The sequence below is a fragment of the Pristiophorus japonicus genome, chromosome 8, assembly GCF_044704955.1.
Source record: "Pristiophorus japonicus isolate sPriJap1 chromosome 8, sPriJap1.hap1, whole genome shotgun sequence".
Classification (NCBI taxonomy): domain Eukaryota; kingdom Metazoa; phylum Chordata; class Chondrichthyes; family Pristiophoridae; genus Pristiophorus; species Pristiophorus japonicus.
In genome coordinates, this window is record NC_091984.1 from 48,985,640 (window position 1) to 49,009,957 (window position 24,318).

The 24,318-nt window shown below is 43.2% G+C and overlaps 1 protein-coding gene across 2 annotated transcripts in view; it reads right to left on the reverse strand.

Annotated features, from left to right (window-relative positions):
* The window catches only part of zswim5 (zinc finger, SWIM-type containing 5), a 316,910-nt gene that overhangs the window by 43,677 nt on the left and 248,915 nt on the right, over positions 1-24,318 (reverse strand). The window lies entirely within an intron of this gene.

The following is a 24,318-nucleotide window of genomic DNA, read 5'->3' on the forward strand; positions in this document are numbered from 1 at the left end:
TCCTCCATATTTTCCCACGTTGGTGGCCTATGGCATATACCTAGTAGTGTAACGGAACCTCTATTATTTCTTAACTCTAGCCATATAGATTTTGTGCTTGACCCCTCCAGGACATACTCTCTCTCCAGCACTATTTCCTTAACCAATACTGCCACACCACCTCCTATCTTTCCTTCCCTATCTTTTCTGAACACCCTGGGGGCAAAATTGTCCCACACCCCATTAGGGCCGGCGGAAGTGTCAACTAACCTGCTCTGCAGAGGCGGGCCCCTAATTTAAATATTTTAAGGAGGCTCTGTGCCTGACATTTTAGCTGCGTTTTAAACTTAAGTGTTGCAGGCCGGGTTTCCTGGGACTCAGGAAACCCGGCATGTGAAGGGGAGGCGGGAACGGATCAAACATGCACTGTTTGTGGCCAGGAGAAACAGGAGTGCTTCCCACAGCCCGGCAAGTAAATCTGTCTTCTACTCCAAGTGATCAGACCGCCCACCCCATCACCCTCCCGCCCCCACCGCCCAACTTCTCCCCGTGATCACTGCACAGATCCCGTCCCCCACCGATCAACGCGGCCCGCAATCTATCCACATCCCCACCAATCTCTCCTCGGCACCCCTTCCCCCATGTATAGGGTCTGTGATCTCTCCACGGCACTCCCTCTGCAATCTATCCATGCCCCATCCCAGCCCACGATCTCTCCCTCCCTCAGTTCCATGCTGTAGGCCTTCCCGATCAACACCTCTCAATCTGGCTGGCTGCCAGCAGGGAAATGGAGACAAAATATTTACATCAGGTCCTGCCGTTAAATTCGTCAGGACCTCCGGGAAACTCTTACCTGGCCACTACACCTCCTACCCGCTCCCTCCCCGTAAATATTGGGTACTGGCCTCAGCCAAGTTCATTGATCTTGGGCAGAGTGGCAATACAATTGACATCAGCATTCCTGGGCTAGAGAATGATGGGGTTTGGGGTGGGGGAGGGGGAGTGGGGGCGGGGGGGGTGGGATATGAGAGTCGGGGAAGCAGCTACTGTTGCTACTCCTGATTAGTATCCAAAGACCTCTACTGCTAAGATGTTCAGCAAGTACAGTATGGGCTCATCTGTGATACTAATTCCCGGGCCATTGGAGGGAGCAGCGTGCGGTGGCCCAGCCCGGAAATCGACGCAGTCCTAGCCTGCAAGACCATCAGCAGGCGGGGACATTGGAGGGAGCAGCGTGCAGCGTCATACCACTTCAGGGAGCAGCGCGTGCTGCTGCAGGAGGGCGACGGCTACAAAGCCAGGTCGCTGATTGCAGTGCGGGCAGGCACACCAGGAGGGGTGAAGGAGCCGCAAGAGTTTGTAGTGACCGGGGCCCAGAAGAGGCGAGGGCCCAGGGGCAGCATGGGCCAGCCCACACTGCGATATGTGTGTGCGCTTGGTCTGTGCAGTAGAGCTGGTCTCCAGTTAGTCTTGGGTAATCCTTGCCACTGGACCAAGACCTATCTCGTGTGGTGGCTGGTGTGCAACGGCCACCACACATTAAAAGAATCCAAGCACAGGCATCTTCCACCCTTCACAATGTAGTAACTCGCACACAAAGAGTGGCCACCTGTGCAGTCATCAAACTATACCCTGCATGATTTAATGCTTTTAGGAGAAAACGGAAAACAAAATAGTTGTAGAACAAAGGGGACTGGATGTCAACGTTGGTTAGCATATCGTTCTTTCATCTTTAGACCTGGGTTCAAATCTGTGCTAGACTGATGGGCTGAAAGTCTTTTTTCTTTTGGCTGTAGGGTCCAATGTGAAATAAGATTAGCTATTCTCAACCTAGTTCCTAATGAACACAGGTGCATAACATCCTTAATTTGGAAATTTTATTCAGACAGGCCACAGGAGAGCTGATGTACGAAATGAAAAAATCTCAATGGAACACTCGCTCTTCTGAGTCAGTGTTAAGATAGATCGTAACATCAACTATATCCACAAGAAATGGTTTAGATTGGAGAGTGTAACACTTAGCATCACTTTATTTTGTTAAACAAATCTATTTGTACTGTTACCGCGGCGGGTTGTTTAAACAGTACATGGTGATCACATAAAACCTGAGAAATTTGTGGCTTGGAGTGACTGAGACCATCAGTGTGAGGAACGTGAATTACCTAATACACAGATGAAGCTGAAACAGTGCTGGGTTGATGACTCTCTCCTTATGTTAACTTAGCTTTCTCATGCCAAGTCCACCTGAGCAACATAGGAACAGGAGTAGGCCACGCAGTCCCTCAAACTTCCCATTAAAGCAAACGCAGTTGTTTTTATTTTAAGCATTTCATCAGGGAATTAATAAAAATCGGTGATGAAATACACCAAAAACATGGGGAGCACTGTGCAGAAGCCAAGTACTGGATAAGGGAATAAATTTCAGAGTCACCCCATGCTACTATCATGGACCTCAGTGGATAAGCTATGGACAAATAGAGGCTGCCCCTCAAACTGGGGCAGCTCCTATCAAAGGAACATCAAACAGAGAGGAAACCCTCACAGCAAAGTAGAAAGTGCATTTGAATGAGATATTTCAAAATATACCTGGAATATCTGGCACAGGGAGCAGACTTTTTCAGGGAGCTTGGAATGGAATCTTCGAATGATAGAACATCTGTAGCAACTAACTAAGGAGCAACCTAACCGATGGTTAATTGTATCCAAAAGAGCGCAGCAGCACACTTAAAAGAATGTCAGTAGTGTGTGCTTTAACAATTCCTTCCACCCAAGTTGTCTAAAATACACAGTAGATCAGTTACAGAGGAGCAGATGGAAGACAAGCTTAAAGTTCAATTATAGACTACTCCTAGGGAAGATAGGCTTCAAACGATGAAGAGCAAATCCTTTGTCAGACTAAAGGGGGAAAAGGTACTAATGATAGCTCTGGTGTTAGTCACTGAGTATTATATTGAAACCCATAAATAAGGAGACATATTTTCCCCAACAACTTTTTGATGTTCATACTGATTTTTAAATTTTAAAGAAAAAAATCTCTACTGACTGACTTGACTCCAGCAGAGGATACAGATTCCAAAAGCATTAAATCATGCATTTAACACTCAACATTATGTACTAATTTCTTTATCCTGCTTGCATTAATTAGTGACAAAAAATGAGGCAACTATCATGTCATAGATAAATCTCCATTGGGAACAGGGTGACAATCTCGTTACAATCAGAACCCTCTCTGCCTCTTATATTAGTTGTATCTGATGGATTCCCCGAGTTGCCCTGTCCATTTGTTTGTGAATTGTTGAATATTAAACATAAGAACATAAGAAATAGAGGCAGGAATAGGTCACACGGCCCCTTGAGCCTGCTCGGCCATTTAATACGATCATGGCTGATCCGATCATGGACTCAGGTCCACTTCCCTGCCCACTCCCCATAACACCTTCTTCCCTTATTGGTTAACAAACTATCTCTATCTTAAATTTATTCAATGACCCAGCTTCCACAGCTCTTTGAGGCAGCGAATTCCACAGATTTACAACCCTCTGAGAGAAGAAATTCGTCCTCATCTCAGTTTTAAATGGGCGGCCCCTTATTCTAAGATCATACCCTCTAGTTCTAGTCTCCCCTATCAGTGGAAACATCCTCTCTGCATTCACCTTGTCAAGCCCCCTCATAATCCTATACGTTTTGCTAAGATCACCGCATTCTTCTGAATTCCAGTGAGTAGAGGCCCAACCTACTCAACCTTTCCTCATAAGTCAACCCCCTCATCTCCGGAATCAACTTAGTGAACCTTCTCTGAACCGCCTCCAAAGGAAGTATATTCTTTCTTAAATATGGAAACCAAAACTGCATGCAGTGTTCTAGGTGTGACCTCACCAAGACCTTGTATAACTGGAGCACGACTTCCCTGCTTTTATACTCCATCCCCTTTGCAATAAAGGCCAAGATTCCATTGGCTTTCCTGATCACTTGCTGTACCTGCATACTAACCTTTTGTGTTTCATGCACCGGGACTCCCAGGTCCCGCTGTACTGCAGCACTTTGCAATTTTTCTCCATTTAAATAATAACTTGCTCATTGATTTTTTTTCTGCCAAAGTAACCTCACACTTTCCAACATTATACTCCATCTGCCAAATTTTTGCCCACTCACTTAGCCTGTCTATGTCCTTTTCAGGTTTTCTGTGTCCTCCTCACACATTGCTTTTCCTCCCATCTTTGTATCTTCAGCAAACTTGGCTACGTTACACTCGATCGTCCAAGTCATTAATATAGATTGTAAATAGTTGGAGTCCCAGCACTGATCCCTGCGGTACCCCACTAGTTACTGATTGCCAACCTGAGAATGAACCATTTATCCCGACTCTCTGTTTTCTGTTAGTTAGCCAATCCTCTATCCATGCTAATATATTACCCCCCACTCCGTGAACTTTTATCTTGTGCAGTAACCTTTTATGTGGCACCTTGTCAAATGCCTTCTGGAAGTCCAAATACACCACATAGCAAATTTGTCAAAGATGACTTCACCTTCATAAATCCATGCTGACTCTGCCTGACTGAATTATGCTTTTCCAAATGTCCGCTACTGCTTCTTTAATAATGGACTCCAACATTTTCCCAACGACAGATGTTAGGCTAACCGGTCTATAGTTGCCTGCTTTTAGTCTGCCTCCTTTTTTAAAATAGGGGCGTTACATTTGCAGTTTTCCAATCTGCTGGGATCGCCCCAGAATCCATGGGATTTAATCTCAACTTCCTCCTCCTCCTCCTCCAATAGAGTGGTTGTGAAGATCGTGGTTCTCTCAGCCATTTCCTCTACCTGAGAATTTTTGAGAACTACAATTACAACTAATGCATCCACTATCCCTGCCACTACTTCTCTTAAGACCCTAGGATGCAAGCCATCAGACCCAGGGGATTTATCTGCCTTTAGTCCCATTATCTTACTGAGTACCACCTCATTAGTGATTGTGATTATGGTAAGATCCTATCCACTGTTGGGATATTTTTAGTGTTCTCTATCGTAAAGACTGATACGAAATATTTGTTCAGAGTTTCTGCCATCTCCATGTTCCCCATCACTAATTCCCCGGTTTCATCCTCTAAGGGACCAACATTTACTTTAGCCACTCTTTCCTTTTTATATACCTGTAGAAACTCTTGCTATCTGTTTTTATATTTCGTGCGAGTTTACTTTCAGTCTATCTTCCCTTTCTTAATCATTTTTTTAGTAATTTATTGCTGGCTTTTAAAAGCTTCCCAATCTTCTGTCCTCTCAGCAGTTTTGCCCACTTTGCATGCCCTTGTTTTTAATTGGATAACATCCTTTAGTTCTTCAGTTAGCCACGGATGGCTATCTTTTCTTTTACACCCTTCACTGGAATATATTCACTGGAATATATTTTTCTTGAGAGTTAAGGAATTATCTCCTTAAATGTATGCCACTGTTCATCAATCGTCCTACACTTTAATCTATTTTCCCAGTCTACTTTAGCCAACTCTGCCATCATACCTTTGTAGTCTCCTTTATTTAAGCTTAGTACGCTTTGAGATCCAACTTTCTCGCACTCCATCTGAATTTGTAATTGAACCATGCTATGTTCACTCATTCCAAGGGGATCCTTTACCAGGAGATTGTTTATTAATCCTGTCTCATTACACAGGACCAGATCTAAGATAGCCTGTCCCCCTGGTTGGTTCCGTTACATAATGTTCAAGGAACCAGTCCCTTATGCACTCTATGAACTCTTCCTCAAGGCTACCCTGACCAATTTGATTTGTCCAATCAATATGGTGGTTAAATCACCCATGATTATTGCTGTTCCCTTTTTACAAGCCCCCACTATTTCTTGGTTTATACTCTCTGACCAACAGAGTTGCTAATGTTAGGGGACCTATAGACTATGCCCACCAGTGACTTTTTCCCCTTATTATTCCTTATCTCCACCCAAACGGTTTCAGCATCCTGATCATTTGAGCCAATATCATTTCTCATTATTTAATTGATTCCATCCTTGATCAACAGAGCGACCCAACCTTCTTTTCCTTTCTGTCTGTCCTTCTGAATTCTCAAATACCCCATAATATTTAGTTCCCAGTCCTGGTCACCTTGCAACCACATCTCTGTAATGGCTATCAGATCATACCCATTTGTACCATCAACTCATCTATTTTGTTACGAATGCTACATGCATTTAGACAAAGAGCTTTTAAATTTGTTTTTTTACCCTTTTTTCCTGCTTGTTTCCTCTGTCCTTCAAACTCACTTTCTTCATTTTTGCTTTCTAATTCCAGCTTTACTCCCCTCCCTACTGAATCTATTCTCAGGTTCGCAACCCCCTGCCATGCCAGTTTAAACCCTCCCCAACAGCACTAGCAAATCCCCCTGCAAGGATATTGGTCCCAGCTCTGTTGAGGTGCAACCCGTCCGGCTTGTATAGGTCCCACCTCCCCCAGAAATGGTCCCAATGCCTCACGAAACTAAAGCCCTCCCTCCTGCACCATCTCTCCAGCCACACATTCATCTGCTCTATCCTCCTATTTCTATACTCACTAGCTCGTGGCACTGGGAGTAATCCGGAGATTACTACCTTTTTAATCCTGCTTTTTAATCTCTCTCCTAGCTCTCTAAACTCTGCCTGCAGTACCTCATCCCTCTCTCTACCTATGTCATTGGTCCCGATATGGACCACAACCTCTGGCTGTTCACCCTCTGCCCCCAGAATGCCTGACAGCCGCTTTGTGACATCCTTGACCCCGTGTTTCCTACATTACAAAAATGACTACACTTCAAGAGTACTTAATTGGCTGTAAAGAATTTTGGGACATCCTGAAATTGTGATTGGCGTTTTATAAATGCAAGTTTTTCTTTAACATTTTTTTTTAAAGAATTGAATTGATAATATCCCGATTGAAAATTCTGTTAATGTGTTGTAATTTTTGGTTATCCTCCAAATTCCCCAGCCAAAAGGGAAGGAAGGTGAACTGTCACAAACCTCTAAAAATTCTGTTCCACGATCACTAGTAGGTGGTCTGTGGTCACTCGCTTAAAATTTTCCTACCTTCGCTGTCGAGTGGATGGAGAAAAAAAAAAGCATCTACCCTCTACTCAGTGCTTCATTCCTCATTCCAAGAGCATTAGAGAGATTAGCAATTCAACATCTGGATATACAAGCCAAAATCCTGAACAATAGCAGCTCACGCCACACGTTAATGGCATGCGTGAGGAAAGTTTGGTACAATAGACAAATAACATTTACCATATTTAGAAGACAGCACCATTTCAACTCAATGCAAAGCAGTGTAATAACTAGGAGAGGAATGCATATCACAATGCAAGCATCAATCACGTCAACATGGGTACATGTCTGTGTGAGCCAAATGAGGCAGTGGTACAGCGATGTGAAGTGATGTGTATTATAAAATGAAAGCACAGAAATGCAGTCATAAGACATTAAGGAGCAAGATGCAGACAATATAAATTAGATCTGTGGAGACAATACACTGGCTCCCCCCGCCACCCCCAGAGAGATTGAATTTTATATTTAAATAGTTATCTTATAAATTTTAAATAATGTCACTCTACAGGTCAGCATCTTAAACTGGTAGGTACTTAGTCTGAGTTATTCCATGGCCTGCAATAGTTATTTAATTTTTCTATAACCTGGGAGGAATAAATAGGTCATAAATGTCACTTTCTAGCTGTGAGACTTGGGTTTATACTATCTCTGACTGATGAGAAGCAACATTTCCATCTTTTGTCCTTGTGAAATTAGTTTAGCTAAACTCAACCCAGTTTTGATGGGTATGGACCATAGTACAAAATTGCCGCTTATTTGGCAATCTGAGAGAGGCATTAAGTAATGTTCCTTGAAAGGAATAAGGATTTCTGGTATGGGAAGTGAAAAAAATCATGCTAGTGCAGTATGTGGTGATCTTCTGTTTTTGGGACTGTACAAAAGGTAATTTTACTCTGTAGTTGTCTGTGCTTTTACCTGACTTTATCATCATCATCATAGGCAGTCCCTCAAAATCGAGGAAGACTTGTTTCCACTCTAAAAGAGAGTTCTCAGGTGACTGTACAGTCCAATACGGGAATTAGTCTCTGTCACAGGTGGGACAGACAGTGGTTGAAGGAAAGGGTGGGTGGGGAGTCTAGTTTTCCACATGTCCCTTCCGCTGTCAGCGTTTGGTTTCTGCATGCTCTCGGCGACGAGCCTTGAGGAGCTCAGCTCCCTCCCGGATGCTCTTCCTCCACTTAGGGAGGTCTTGGGCCAGGGACTCCCAGGTGCCGGTGGGGATGTTGCACTTTATCAAGGAGGCTTTGAGGGTGTCCTCTGCCCATCTGGGGCTTGCTTGTCGTGTAGGAGTTCCGAGTACAGCGCTTGCTTTGGGAGTTTCGTGTCGGGCATGTGGACAATGTGGCCCGCCCAACGGAGCTGGTTGAGTGTGGTCAGTGCTTCGATGATGGGGATGTTGGCCTGATCGAGAACACTGACGTTGGTTCGTCTATCCTCCCAATGGATTTGCAGGATCTTGCGGAGGCAGCGCTGGTGGTACTTCTGACTTTAATGCTGATGGAAGGAAATTTCTACTCCCTTGCAATGATAGTGACCCTTCTCCTTGATGAGCACAAACTCCATGCAAAAGAAACTATTTAACTGCTAACAGCTAATTTAGGGTGTCTATGTTGAGTGGACATGTTGAAGTATCATCTCTAGCTCATCCTTTCCATGGAATGAGACTTGGTCTCAGATTTCAATTTCCCCCCTCCACACATTATGAACCATTAGTTCCAGACTGATTGGAGATTTTTTTTAAATAAAATAAGAACAGCAAAAACAATTCTGATGACATTCAAAATCAGTTGTCTACTGAACTCCACTAGCTGTAAGGGTATGGTAGTGTAGCGTAGTGGTTACGTTACTGGACTAGTAATCCAGAAGCCTGGACTAATGAGTCCGGAGACATGAGTTGTCCAACAGGTACGAGATTCTTGCCTTGTGTGTGGACGAGAGCAGGAACTGCAGGGAGGATGAACAAACTGACCACAGCACCATGGTACAGGGGGGAGTAAAAAGAAACATAGTAGTGGTAGGGGACAGTATCATTAGGGAGATAGATACAGTTCTCTGCAGCCGAAAGCGTGAGTCCCAAAGGCTGTGTTGCCTGCCCAGTGCCAGGGTTAAGGACATCTCCACAGGGCTGGAGAGGAACATGGAGTGGGAGGGGAAGATCCAGTTGTTGTGGTCCACGTGGGTACCAACGACATAGGTAGGGCAAATAAAAAGGTTCTGCTGAGGGAGTATGAGCAGCTAGGGGCCAAATTAAAAAGCAAAACCACAAATGTAATAATCTCTGGATCACTACCTGAGCCATGAGCAAATTTGCATCGGGTAAATAAGATCGGAGAGTAAAACGTGTGGCTCAAAGACTGGTGTGTAAGAAATGGGTTTTGGTTCATGGGCAACGGCACGAGTACTGGGGTAAGAGGGAGCTGTTCTGATGGGGCGGGCTTCACTTGAACCATGCTGGGACGAGTGTCCTGGCGAATCAAATAACTAGGGCTGTAGAGAGGGCTTTAAACTGATTAGTTGGGGGGGGGGGGGGGGAGTTCAGATGAGTGGAAATTTAAAAAGTCAAAGAGCAAGGAGAAGGCAATAGAGCAGAGTAGCATTGAGGCAAATGGCAACCAGAGTATGACAGGAAGGGACAGAATATATAAACATAAAAGTGTATCAGAAAGTGGGGTCAAAGCAGGAAAAAATGGTAAAAAAAACAAAATTAAAAGCTCTTTATCTAAATGCACACAGCATTCATCACAAAAGAGATGAGTTGACGGCACAAATAGATGTAAATGGGTATGATCTGATAGCCATTACAGAGATGTGGATGCAAGGTGACCAAGGCTGGGAACTAAACATTCACGGGCATTTTACAATTCGGAAGGATAGACAGAAAGGAAAAGGAGGTGGGGTAGCTCTGCTCATAAAGGATGAGATCAGTGCAGTGGTGAGAAATGATACTGGCTCAGAAGATCAAGATGTAGAATCAGTTTGGGTGGAGATAAGGAATAATAAAGGGAAGAAGTCACTGGTGGGCGTCGTCTATAGGCCTCTTAACAGTAGCTGCACTGTTGGATGGAGTATAAATCATGAAATAATGGAGGCTTGTAAAAAAGGAATGGCAATAATCATGAGCAATTTTAATCTTCATATTGATTGGGCAAATCAAATTGGCCAAGGTAGCCTTGAGGAAGAGTTCATGGAGTGTATCCGGGATAGTTTCCTTTAACAGTACGTTGTAGAACCAATCTGGGAGCAGGCTATCTTATATCTGGTACTGTGTAATGAGACAGGATTAATAAATGATCTGCTAGTAAAGGATCGTCGAGGAAAGATCGTCATCGGAGAGGCCAGCGGGAGGCCTATAAAAGGCCCATCAGTCGGAGCGGCGGGAGTTCATCGTCGGAGAGGCCAGTGGGAGGTCAGAGGGAAACCTATAAAAGGCCCATCAGTCGGAGCGGCGGGAGTTCATCATCGGAGAGGCTAGCTGGTGCAGCTGCAGGGAGAGAAAGCAAAAAAGTAGAAGGAAATCGAAGGGTGACATCACAGCCAAGGGGTTAAGTGATTGGCTGGTGATTGGTGAGTAGTTTTTCTTTTTCTTTTCCTTCATCAGTAGGTAACCTTTATCATTGTTGTTGCCAAATTAAGTTAATTTAGGGGTTAAGTCATGACAGGAGAGCTTGGACACGTGTCATGCTTCCCCTGTGCTATGAGGTAACTCAGGGACGTTTCCAGTGTCCCTGACGACTATATGTGCGGGAAGTGTGTCCTGCTGCAGCTCCTGACAGACCGCATTGCGGCACTGGAGCTGCAGGTGGATTCACTTTGGAGCATCCGCGATGCTGAGGATGCCGTGAATAGCACATTTAGTGAGTTGGTCATACCGCAGGTAAAGGTTACACAGACAGATAGGGATTGGGTGACCAACAGGAAGAGCAGTGGAAGGAAAGTAGTGCAGTGGTCCCCTGCAGTCATCCCCCTCCAAAACAGATACACCGTTTTGGGTAATGTTGGGGGGATGACTCATCAGGGAAGGGCAGCAGCAGCCAAGTCCATGGCACCGTGGGTGGCTCTGCTGCACAGAAGGTCAGGAAAAAGAGTGGGAGAGCTGTAGCGGTAGGGGATTCTATTGTAAGGGGAATAGACAGATGTTTCTGCGGCCGCAATCGAGTCTCCAGGTTGATATATTGCCTCCCTAGTGCAAGGGTCAAGGATATCTCGGAGCGGCTGCAGGGGGAGGGTGAACAGCCAGTTGTTGAGGTGCATATAGGTATCAACGATATCGGAAAAAATGGAATAATGCCCTACAAGCTGAATTTAGGGAGCTAAATTAAAAAGTAGGACCTCAAAGGTAGTAATCTCAGGATTGCTACCAGCGTCACGTGATAGTCAGAGTAGGAATTGCAGGATAGCTCAGATGAATACGTGGCTTGAGGAGTGGTGTAGAAGGGAGGGATTCAAATTCCTGGGACACTGGAACCGGTTCTAGGGGAGGTGGGACCAGTATAAACCAGACAGTCTGCACCTGGGCAGGACCGGAACCAATGCAACAGTGGGAGTGTTTGCTAGTGCTGTTGGGGAGGGGTTAAACTAATATGGCAGGGGGATGGGAATCTATGCAGAGAAACAAAAGGATGTTGAATGAGGGCAGAAGCAAAAGATAGAAAGAAGACAAGTAAAAGTGGAGGGCAGAGAAACCCAAGGCAAAAATCAAAAAGGACCACATTACAGCAAAATTCTAAAGGGGCAAAGTGTGTTAAAAAGACAAGCCTGAAGGCTCTGTGCCTCAATATGAGGAGTATTCGTAATAAGGTGGACGAATTAACTGCACAGGCAGCAATTAATGAATATGATATAGTTGGCATCACGGAGACATGGCTCCAGGGTGACCAAGGCTGGGAACTCAACATCCAGGGGTATACAACATTCAGGAAGGATAGACAGAAAGGAAAAAGAGGTAGGGTAGCGTTCTGGTTAAAGAGGAAATTAACGTAATAGTAAGGAAGGACATTAGCTTGGATGATGTGGAATCTGTATGGGTGGAGCTGTGGAATACCAAAAGGGCAGAAAACGCTAGTGGGAGTTGTGTACAGACCACCAAACAGTAGTAGTGAGGTTGGGGACAGCATCAAACAAGAAATTAGGGATGTGTGCAATAAAGGTACAGCAGTTATCATGGGCGACTTTAATCTACATATAGATTGGGTTAACCAAACTGGTAGCAATATGGTGGAGGAGGATTTCCTGGAGTGTATTAGGGATGTTTTCTAGACCAATATGTCAAGGAACCAACTAGACGGCTGGCCATCCTAGACTGGGTGATGTGTAATGAGAAAGGACTAATTAGCAATCTTGTTGTGCGAAGCCCCTTGGGGAAGAGTGACCATAATATGGTAGAATTCTTTATTAAGATGGAGAGTGGCACAGTTAGCTCAGAGACGAGGGTCTTGAATTTAAGGAAAGGTAACTTTGATGGTATGAGACATGAATTGGCTAGAATAGACTGGCAAATGATACTTAAAGGGTTGATGGTCGTTAGGCAATGGCAAACATTTAAAGATCACATGGATGAACATCAACAATTCTACATCCCTGTCTGGAGTAAAAAATAAAACGGGGAAGGTGGCTCAACCATGGCTAACAAGGGAAATTAAGGATAGAGTTAAAACCAAGGAAGAGGCATATAAATTGGCCAGAAAAGGTAGCAAACCTGAGGACTGGGAGAAATTTAGAATTCAGCAGAGGAGGACAAAGGGCTTAATTAGGAGGGGGAAAATAGAGCATGCGAGGAAGCTTGCTGGGAACATAAAAACTGACTGCAAAAGCTTCTATAGATATGTGAAGAGAAAAAGATTAGTGAAGACAAACGTAAGTCCCTTGCAGTCAGATTCAAGTGAATTTATAATGGGGAACAAAGAAATGGTAGACCAATTCAACAAATACTTTGGTTCTGTCTTCACAAAGGAAGACACAAATAATCTTCCGGAAATACTAGGGGACCGAGGGCTAAGTGAGAAGGAGGAACTGAAGGAAATCCTTATTAGGTAGGAAATTGTGTTAGGGAAATTGATGGGATTGAAGGCCGATAAATCCCCAAGGCCTGATAGTCTGCATCCCAGAGCACTTATGGAAGAGGCCCTAGAAATAGTGGATGCATTGGTGATCATTTTCCAACAGTCTATCGACTCTGGATCAGTTCCTATGGACTGGAGGGTAGCTAATGTAACACCACTTTTTAAAAAAGGAGGGAGAGAGAAAACGGGTTAGCCTGACATCAGTAGTGGGGAAAATGTTGAAATCAATTATTAAAGATGAAACAACAGCGCATTTGGAAAGCAGTGACAGGTTCGGTCCAAGTCAGCATGGATTTATGAAAGAGAAATCATGCTTGACAAATCTGGAATTTTGAGAGGATTTAACTCATAGGCCCCAAGTTTCGGCCCGCGCCGAAAACGGCGCACCTCCGAACTGGACGCCTGTTCTTCGCGCCTAAAAGTGCACTAGAAAAAAACTTTGAGATTCTCCGGCTCCTTGGAGCTCGATCTTAGCTTGGCGCGGCGCGCTCTTCACAGCGAGGGGCGGAGCCAAACACTCGTGCCGATTCTGTAAGTAGTGGGGGGCGGGTCCAATTTAAATGAGCCAACGCGCACGCGCAGTGTCAAACAAACGTTGGCACTCGGCCATTTTTAAAAGGACTCAGCTGCCATCGAGCCACTGACGCCGCCCCTTAAGCGTGGCCGAATGGCTTCAACCCTCTTGAAAAGCTGCGTGCGTCTGGTGTTGACCCTTTGGCTGCCGGCCAACCACTGACGCCGCTCCTATCCCATGGCCAAATGGCCTCAGCCCCCTTGAAAAGCTGCGTGCCTCCGGTGTTGATCCTTCGGCTGCCGGCCAGCCACTAACAGAATGAAGGCCTACCTGAAGCACCGCAGCTCAGCTCGAAGGCTGCTTGCTGCCGCTGTTGGGGCTGCCGTCGAGACACTGACGCCACACCCCTGCCTGTCTCCAACATGAAAGGCCTGCCTGAAGCACAGCAGCTCGAAGGCTGCTGATGTTTCACACAGGTCGGAACATGGTTTATTTAATCTTTTCTTTGCTTATAAATTTTTATTCAGGTTGGATTTATTTGTATAATATTTGTATAAGTATAACTAAGGATTGATTGTAGAATTTAATGACTTCCCTTCCCCCCCCCCCCCCCACCTCGTTCCCTACGCCTAATTTGTAACCTACGCCTGATTTTCTAAAGTGTAGACAAGGTTTTTCGAGCGTACAAAAATCTTCACTTACTCCATTCTAAGTTAGTTTGGAGTAAGTTTTCACTGCCGAAACTTTGAAAACAGGCGTAAGTGGCCGGACACACCCCCTTTTGAAAAAAAAATTCTGTTCCAAAGTGAAACTGTTGTAACTGACTAGAACTGGAGCAAATTAAATGACAAGAATTTGAATTTCTAAGATACTCCGTTCTACAACAGTTGCTCCAAAAAATCAGGAGCAACTGAGGCCGAAACTTGGGCCCAAAGAGTGGACAAGGGAGAACCAGTGGATGTGGTCTATTTGGACTTTCAAAAGGCTTTTGACAAGGTCCCACACAAAAGATTGGTATGCAAAATTAAAGCACAGGATATTGGGGGTAACATACTGACATGGATAGAGAACTGGTTGGCAGACAGGAGGCAGAGAATCGGGATAAACGGATCCTTTTCAGAATGGCAGGCAGTGACCAGTGGGGTGCCGCAGGGCTCAGTGCTAGGACTCTAGCTATTTACAATATACATCCATGATTTAGATGAAGGAATTGAGTGTAATAGCTCCAAGTTTGCAGATGACACTAAGCTGGGTGGTGGTGTGAGCTGTGAGGAGGATGCTAAGAGGCTGCAGGGTGACTTGGACAGGTTAGGTGCGTGGGCAAATGCATGGCAGATGCAGTATAATGTGGATAAATGTGAGGTTATCCACTTTGTGGGCAAAAACATGAAGGCAGAATATTATCTGAATGGCGGCAGATTAGGAAAAGGGGAGGTGCAGCGAGACCTGGGTGTCATGGTACATAAGTCACTGAACATTGGTACAGCAGGCGGTGAAGGCGGCAAATAATATGTTGGCCTTCATAGCTAGGGGATTTGAGTATAGGAGCAGGGAGGTCTTACTGCAGTTATACAGGGCCGTGGTGAGGCCTCACCTGGAATATTGTGTTCAGTTTTGGTCTCCTAATCTGAGGAAAGACGTTCTTGCTATTCAGGGAGTGCACCACACTGATTCTCGGGATGGCAGGACAGACATATGAGAAGAGACTGGATCAACTGGGCCTGTACTCACTGGAGTTTAGAAGGATGAGAGGGGATTCATAGAAACATATAAAATTCTGACGGGACTGGACAGGTTAGATGCAGGAAGAATGTTCCCGATGTTGGGCAAGTCCAGAACCAGGGGACACAGTCTAAGGATAAGGGGTAAGCCATTTAGGACTGAGATGAGGAGAAACTTCTTCACTCAGAGAGTTGTTAACGTGTGGAATTCCTTATGGCAGAGAGTTGTTGATGCCAGTTCATTGGATATATTCAAGAGGGAGTTAGATATGGCCCTTATGGATTAAAGGGATCAAGGGGTATGGAGAGAAAGCAGGAAATGGGTACTGAGGTGAATGATCAGCCATGATCTTATTGAATGGTGGTGCAGGCTCGAAGGGCCGAATGGCCTACTCCTGCACTTATTTTCTATGTTTCTATGTTTCTGTGAAAGAGTGATCATACCATGGTTGAATTTCAAATTCAGTTGGAGGGTGAGAAAGTTGGATCTCAAACCAGTGTCCTAAGCTTAAATAAAGGAGATCAAAAAGGTATGACGGCAGAGTTGGCAAAAATGGACTGGGAAAATAGATTAAAGTGTGGAACGGTTGATGAGCAGTTGCAGACATTTAAGGAGATATTTCATAACGTTCAACAAAAATATATTCCAATGAGAAGGAAAGACTTTAAGAGAATGGATAACCATTCGTGGTTATAAAGGATGGTATCAAATTGAAAACAATGGCATAGAAAGTGGCCAGGATTAGTGGGAAGCCAGAGGATTGGGAAACTTAAAAAAAAAACAGCAAAGAGCGACTAAAAAAATAAGAGAGAGGAAAAATAGATCAGTAAATCAGCAAGAAATATAAAAACAGATAGTAAGAGTTTCTACAGGTATATAAAAAGGAAGATAGTGGCTAAAGTAAATGTTGGTCCCTTAGAGGATTGGGAACAGGGAAATGGCAGAGACTTTGAACAAATATTTTGTATCGGTCTTCATGGTAAAAGACACTAAAAACATCTCAATATTGGATAATCAAGGGGAATAGGGAGGGAGGAACTTAAAACAATTACTAATCACTAAAGAAGAAGTACTCGATAAAATAATGGGACAAAAGGTGGACAAGTCCCCTGGACCTGATGGCCTGCATCCTAGGGTCTTAAAAGAAGTGGCTGCAGAGATAGTGGATGCATTGGTTGTAGTCTACCAAAATTCCCTGGATTCTGGGGAGGTCCCAGCGGATTGGAAAACCACAAATTTAACACCCCTATTTAAAAAAGGTGGCAAACAGAAAGCAGGAAACTATAGATCAGTTAGCCTAACATCTGTCGTCCATTAAAATGCTGGAGTCCATTATTAAGGAAGCAGTAGCAGGACATTTGGAAAAGCATAATTCAGTCAAGCAGAGTCAGCATGGTTTTATGAAAGGGAAATCATGTTTGACAAATTTGCTGGAGTTCTTTGAGGATGTAACGAGCAGGGTGGATAAGGGGGAACCAGTGGATGTGGTGTATTTAGATTTCCAGAAGGCATTCGATTAGGTGCCACATAAAAGGTTACTGCACAAGATAAAGGTTCATGGGGTTGGGGGTAACATATTTATTATGGATAGAGGATTGGCTAACTTACAGAAAACAGAGAGTTGGGATAAATGGCTCATTTTCCGGATGGCAAACAGTAACTAGTGGGGTGCCGCAGGGATCGATGATGGGGCCTCAACTATTTACAATCTATATTGATGATTTGGATGAAGGGACTGAGTGTAATGTAGCCAAGTTTGCTGATGATACAAAGATGGGTGGGAAAGCAAGTTGTGAGGAGGACACAACAAATCTGCAAAGGGATATAGACAAGCTAAGTGAGTGGACAACAATTTGTCAGATGGAGTATAATGTGGGAAAAAGTGAGGTTATCCACTTTGGCAGAAAAAATAAAAAAGCAAATTATTACTTAAATGAAGAAAAATTACAAAATGCTGCTTTACAGAGGGACCTGGGAGTCCTTGAGCATGAAACATAAAAAGTTAGTATGCAGGTGCAGCAAGTAATCAGGAAGGCAAATGGAACGTTGGCCTTTATTGCAAGAGGGATGGAGTATAAAAGCAGATAAGTCCTGCTGCAACTGTACAGGGTATTGGTGAGGCCACACCTAGAGTACTGAGTACAGTTTTGTTCTCCTTATTTAAGGAGGGCTATACTGGCATTGGAGGCAGTTCAGAGAAGATTCACTCAGTTGATTCCTGAGATGAAGGGTTTGACTTTTGAAGAAAGGTTGAGTAGGTTGGGCCTATACTCATTGGAGTTTAGAAGAATGGCCTCAAGTTTTGGCCCGCGCCGAATACGGCGCACCTCCGAGCTGGACGCCTGTTCTTTGCGCCTAAAAGTGCGCTTGAAAAAAAACTTTGATATTCTCCGGCTCCTCGGAGCTCGATCTTAGCTTGGCGCGGCGCGCTCTTCACAGCGGGGGGCAGAGCCAAACACTCGCGCCAATTCTATAAGTAGTGGGGGGCGGGTCCAATTTAAATGAGCCAACGTGGTGCCGGCAACCTTGCGCGTGCGCGTTGGAGCGTGCGCACACGCGCAGTGTCAAACAAACATTGGCACGCGGCCATTTTTAAAAGGACTCGGCTGCCGGCCAGCCACTGACGCCGCTCCTATCCCATGGCCGAATGGCCTCAACCCCCTTGAAAAGCTGCGTGCGTCCGGTGTTGATCCTTCGGCTGCCGGCCAGCCACTAACAGAATGAAGGCCTGCCTGCAGCACAGCAGCTCAGCCGAAGGCTGCTTGCTGCCGCTGTTGGAACTGCCGTCGAGACACTGACGCCACACCCCTGCCTGTCTCCAACATGAAAGGCCTGCCTGAAGCACAGCAGCTCGAAGGCTGCTGATGTTTCACACAGGTAGGAACATGGTTTATTTAATCTTTTCTTTGCTTATAAATTTTTATTCAGGTTGGATTTATTTGTATAATATTTGTATAAGTATAACTAAGGATTGATTGTAGAATTTAATGACTTCCCTTCCCCCGCCCTTCCCCCCCACCTCGTTCTCTACGCCTAATTTGTAACCTACGCCTGATTTTCTAAAGTGTAGACAAGGTTTTTTCGAGTGTACAAAAATCTTCACTTACTCCATTCTAAGTTAGTTTGGAGTAAGTTTTCACTGCCGAAACTTTGAAAACAGGCGTAAGTGGCCGGACACGCCTCCTTTTGAAAAAAAAATTGTGTTCCAAAGTGAAACTGTTCTAACTGACTAGAACTGGAGCAAACTAAATGCCGAGAATTTGAATTTCTAAGATACTCCGTTCCACACCAGTTGCTCCAAAAAATCAGGAGCAACTGAGGCCGAAACTTGGGCCCAATGAGGTGATCTTATTGAAACATGTAAATAATGAGGGGGCTCGACAAGGTAGATGCAGAGAGGATGTTTCCACTCATGTTGGAATCTAGAACTAGGGGGCATAGTTTCAGAATAAGGGTTCGCCCATTTAAAACTAAGATGAGGAGGAATTTCTTTTCTCAGAGAGTTATAAATCTGTGGAATTCGCTGCCTCAGTGAGCTGTGGAGGCTGTGTCATTGAATATATTTAAGGCAGAGATAGACAGATTTTTGCGCGATAAGGGAGTAAAGGGTTATGGGGAGCGGGCAGGGAAGTGGAGCTGAGCGCATGATCAGATCAGCCATGATCTTATTGAATGATGGAGCAGGCTCGAGGGGCCAAATGGCCTACTCCTGCTCCTATTTCAAATGTTCTTCTGAGTTCAAATCCCACCATGGCAGCTGGGGAATTTAAGTTCAGTTAATTAAATAAATCTGGAATAAAAAGCTAGCATCAGTAATGGTGACCATGAATTTTCGTTAAAAACCCATCTGGTTCACTCATGTACTTACCTGGTCTGGCCTATATGTGACTCCAGGCCACAGCAATGTAGTTGACTCTTAATTGCCTTCTGAACTGGCCTAGCAAGCCACTCAGTTGTACCAAACTGCTACGGAAAAGACCTTCACCACACGGACTGCAGTGGTAGCTCAGCTTCTCAAGGGCAATTAGCGATTAGGGCCAATAAATGCTGGCCTTGCTGGCGACACCCACATCCACTGAATTAAAAAAAAGAACATCCAAAATTGGATGTTTACTGAGCTCCATGAGGGAGCTTCAAGTTAAGTTATGTAATTTGTGGGGTGGATTTTGTGATCATCAAGGAAAAGGATGTCATTGCCAGGGAGTGGAACTTTTAATTCACAAAGGGAAATTTAATCACCAAGTTATATCAGTGATAATATTTGTATAGAGTTATCATCTCCTTTAAATTACTAGTAGAAGTCAAGCAATCACACAAACAGAGGCGGACTATTTTTGTACATTTATATTTCAATAAATATGCATTGGCTTTCAAAACGGTGAATTGTGCCATATACTTTAAAACAGCTGTAAAAAATTATTAACTGCAATTCTCTCAAGCTGCTTTCCCCAAGTTATTTTAATATTTACATTTGCAATGGTGAGTGCTGTTGATATTATTGAGATTAAAACTGGTTAGGCGGAGTTATTGAGATGGCTTGTCCAAAGAAGATGAATAAACGGGATTAACATGATGAGATCATTTAAGCACTCCTGCCGAAATCATCCTATGCACTGCAATACTACCAGATAATTACCTTGCAGTATTGGTAATAGTTACACTTATTACAAATCTTTTTCCCTGCATACAATTTAACCCCAATTTTTAACAGATTAGTATGTACTGACTGAAGCAATGAATTAAGTTAATTACAACGGATGGATTAATCGAACAGAATTTTTTTCTGCATTTCCTGCATATTCTCTGAAACATATTTTTAAATGAAGGGATCCCAGGAAGTCTCACAAATGCATCAGATTTCTCGATTTGTCAGCATATTATTTCTTCTGCTATATATTAATAGCAAGTGGTAACTGACACTATCTTTAGGAAGATGAGTTCCCAGGAATGTTTGAATATTTCCTTGAGGTTACCATACAATATCTATGAAAACCACTGCTCTGCAAGTCACATGTGCTACTCAGTAATTCCCAATGTCTTCGAACTCTTACTTCAACAGTGTGATTTGTTAACCCTTAACAGAAATCGGTGGTGAGTCATACATCTACCCTTCACTACGATGAAATACCTCATGCAGTCTAGGTCGTAAAAAATAATGTTTATTAAACTGTCATTATAATTACATTATTTTGTGCAATTAATTCAAAAGAACATTCAAATATAATAATTTGAATTATACACTGCATTTTTCACAAGTTGGTGCAATGCAATCTTTAATTAACCTTTGGAATTAAATCCAAAGGATCGGATAGTGCCAGTTGCATGCATACTCCAGAAATTGAAAGTGCTGTACACAACAGCATTTTCAAAAATGAAAATGAATATCTTCAATATGTCCACTGAAGACAGACACCCTGAATTCACTGTTTACATCACCAATCTGTTATTGTAGTGATCACGGTCCTGGAGTAGCAACCCAAAGGTTGAGAGTTCAAATCCCACCGCGATGAGCGCAGGCAGCGGAAAGAGCGTGCGGCAAACCAATCCCACCCATCCCTTCCTTCAACGACTAGCTGTCCTACCTGTGACAGAGACTGTGGTTCTCGTATTGGACCGTGCAGCCATCTAAGAGCTCAGGCTAAGAGTGGAAGCAAGTCTTCCTCGATTCCGAGGGACTGCCTATGATGATGATGATAAATTGTTAATTATTAATTCAATAGATCTGGTAATATGTGGGCTAGCATCAGAAAAAATAACCATGAAAGCTGTTAGATTTTCACAAAAACCTAACTAGCTCATGTATATCCTTCAAGGAAGGGGTTCTGCCATCCCAACCAGGTCTGGCCTATAGGTGACGCTAGTTCCCAGTATGTGGGTGACTCTTGATACCATCTGAAGTGGCCATTCTGTTGTAGAAACAATCATTGCACAGAAAGCAATCCACTCCCACCTTCTCAGGAAACTAGGTATGGGCAATAAATGTATCTGGCCAGTACAACCCCGACCCAAGAACAAATCACAATTCTTCCAGTAAAAGTTAAGTAAATTGTTTAAAATTAATTAATTAATAGCTAACTTGACTAGTAAGTTACAGGTGTGAATCATACCATATACTATACTGAATGTATACTTTGGTGAATTTGATCCACTGAAATGAATCTCTACAGGGCCAGCCTCTGACTGAAGGGTCACATCAACCATAATTGTCCTTGGTGCTGTTTTTACATTCATGTCCAACTGGCCATCAGAGGAACTCTCTGGATATGTTCATACCACAACTTTACCGTTGCAGCAAACTAATTTACTCTTTTCAGTATGCTAAAGTGGCAGTACAACTCTGGAGTTTAGGTCCTACTTAACTCTGAAGGGCAATGGTGTGAGACATCCTGGAGGAAGCAATCTCACACCAATTGAGTTGGACAGGATACTGCAGAGTATGGCTCCAGAAGTCTCAAAAACACTAAGAGAATCCCCAGTGAAGCTTAATTTTTCCAGTGACAGTTTAGATGAAATTATACAAGCTGAACAGGAATTCCCAAAATGACAATGGATATTACTGGATCCCATAAAAGAGCTGTGCATCTATGTATACGCACACAGGTGCACAGCTCTATCTTGGCTGTGAGAAGTAGAATTAATGCCAGGCAGGATAAACAAGGTGTTGCCTGCTGGAATCTACACGGAACTGGAAACCTGTAGGTTTAGAATAAAAGTATCTTGCTAATGACTTCCCTGATGTGTGGAGAGGGTCACTTGTTGCAGACTAGTGATGCTGTTAACCTCCATGTGTAACTATGCTAAGATTACTAATATAAAAGATGGGACTACATCATGTAGCCTGTGTAAAGCAAACTGCACAGCATTATGCTTCAACTCTTTGGAACAATTTCCCCCGACCCAGCCCATTTCCTGCCAGATCTGGATTGGTTAAGTGAAGATTTCTTGATTCTCATGGTTGATATCTTATCAGAGCTATCAGTGAGTTTCAAGTGGCCCTTAGGATGACCTCAGCCTTTTGTTAGATGGCCTTGTATAGAATCTTCCAATGCCAATGATATCCTCCCTGCATCTTGCTAGTGCTGGTAGATTTCATTCTCATCTCTTCTGAAATGTCTGAAATATCTTCCTTTTCAAGCATATTGGTTCTTCCACCAATCATGGATTTAGATGCCAATGAATCTGTTGTGATCAAAACGTAGAAATTATGAATAACTTTGTACCATGCTTCATCTGCAGAGAATTTATTTTAAAAGGGTGCCGCATAAGACTTTGAACTCCAACTTTCTGGAATGCAGATGCAAAAGTACAATGGGCATTATATAGTATTTATGGTGTAATAAACTATTTTAAGTGAAACTGGCATCCATAGCAAGTTAGCCCACATTGGCATGTTCTACATGGAGTATAATCAATTACAAAGAATAATACACACACAGACATTTTGAAAATAAACTTACCCAATGTAGTTACTAGTCAGTGTAGTCTCCCGATCCTTTGGATTATTAAAGCTGAAGACCACTCTCCTTTCAGTTGCAGTGAGTGTTTTCTCTGGTGACAACTCCATTTGAGGCTTTATTCTTGTGACTTTGTGTGACTTGCAGTCATCCCACCTCTTTCAGGCCACTGAATACCATTTATTTTTTGGCATCAGCATCAGTGGTTCTACTAACAACTTTTCCAGCTATCTTGAGCCTGGTCATATTAACATTCGGACGATTGTGGGTATTTTGTTAAGGGAACATGTGGAGTATAAACACCAGCATAGCCCTATTGGGCCAAATGGTCTGTTTCTGTGCTGTAAAATTCTATGTTATCCAATAATGCTATGTAATTGTTGGAATTCTTTAGGATTATGCCTCATATTCCACAATTCATTAGCAGCAGAAAATATGTTAGGCTCTTTAAAGATCAAATGGCTCATTTTCTGTTGTTAAGATGTTCAGTTTACACAATTTTGACTAACCTGTCACTTAAGCTTCCACTGGCAATAAATTATCATGACAGAATAGGGAATAGATTGTTTTCATGGCTCAACTTTAAACATGTGCAATTTGCATATATTTAACCAGCAAAAAGACCTTAACGTATATGCAGAGGATGATTCCCTCTGTATTTCTATAGATTCTTCACCCTTGATCTCAATATTTCTTACAATTCAGGTTATTAGCAACAACTGTCTAAATAAAAACAGATGCAGAATGGGAGAAAACAAAAATTATGGGTTAAAAGAAAAAGGATGTTAATCAAAATCCATTTTAACAGTTGCAAATGTGTAAAGGTTTCTGACACAGCCCCCTTAAGCTTTATTGGTTATACTGGTTAGTGAAAACCGGGTTAAAATTTTTCACCAAAAGCATTTTTATAAAAATAGGACTGACAATATACAATTCTATTTTAATAGTAAATTAATATCTCTGTATACTTGCCATGAATTACTATTTCCTACTAGCCATTGTTTCAGTGTTGAAATATTTTAAAGGACATGTAACATAGACCAATGATGTATCCTGAGGGGGTGGTTACATCTCATTTCCTCTGGTTAAAATTGAAGCAACCAATTTTCAGAAATAATTATGAGTTACATTTTTCTGTTACTAAGACAAAACATTTGTGATCAAGTTACAAGCAGTTAAAGCTGAAAGTTACTCCTTGGGTTACTACTGGCACTGCATGGATTGTTACTTACCTAATCTCTGCATTAAAATCCCCCCAACACCCAATTCTATAAAAGTAAATCTCCATTCTGAGTGTCAAACAGTATCACATGACCTCAGTGCGGCTGTTCCACAAGGAGTCCTGAAATTAATGAGGCCATCAAATAAACATGGCTTAAAACTAATAGTAACAAAAAATATGATTGTTGGTCAGGGAAGAACTCTCATCAGTGACGTTCAGTATGTTGTAATTGAATTTGACTACAGAGTTAAGAAGACATTTGCAGTTTACCATCACCATGTTATCTAAGC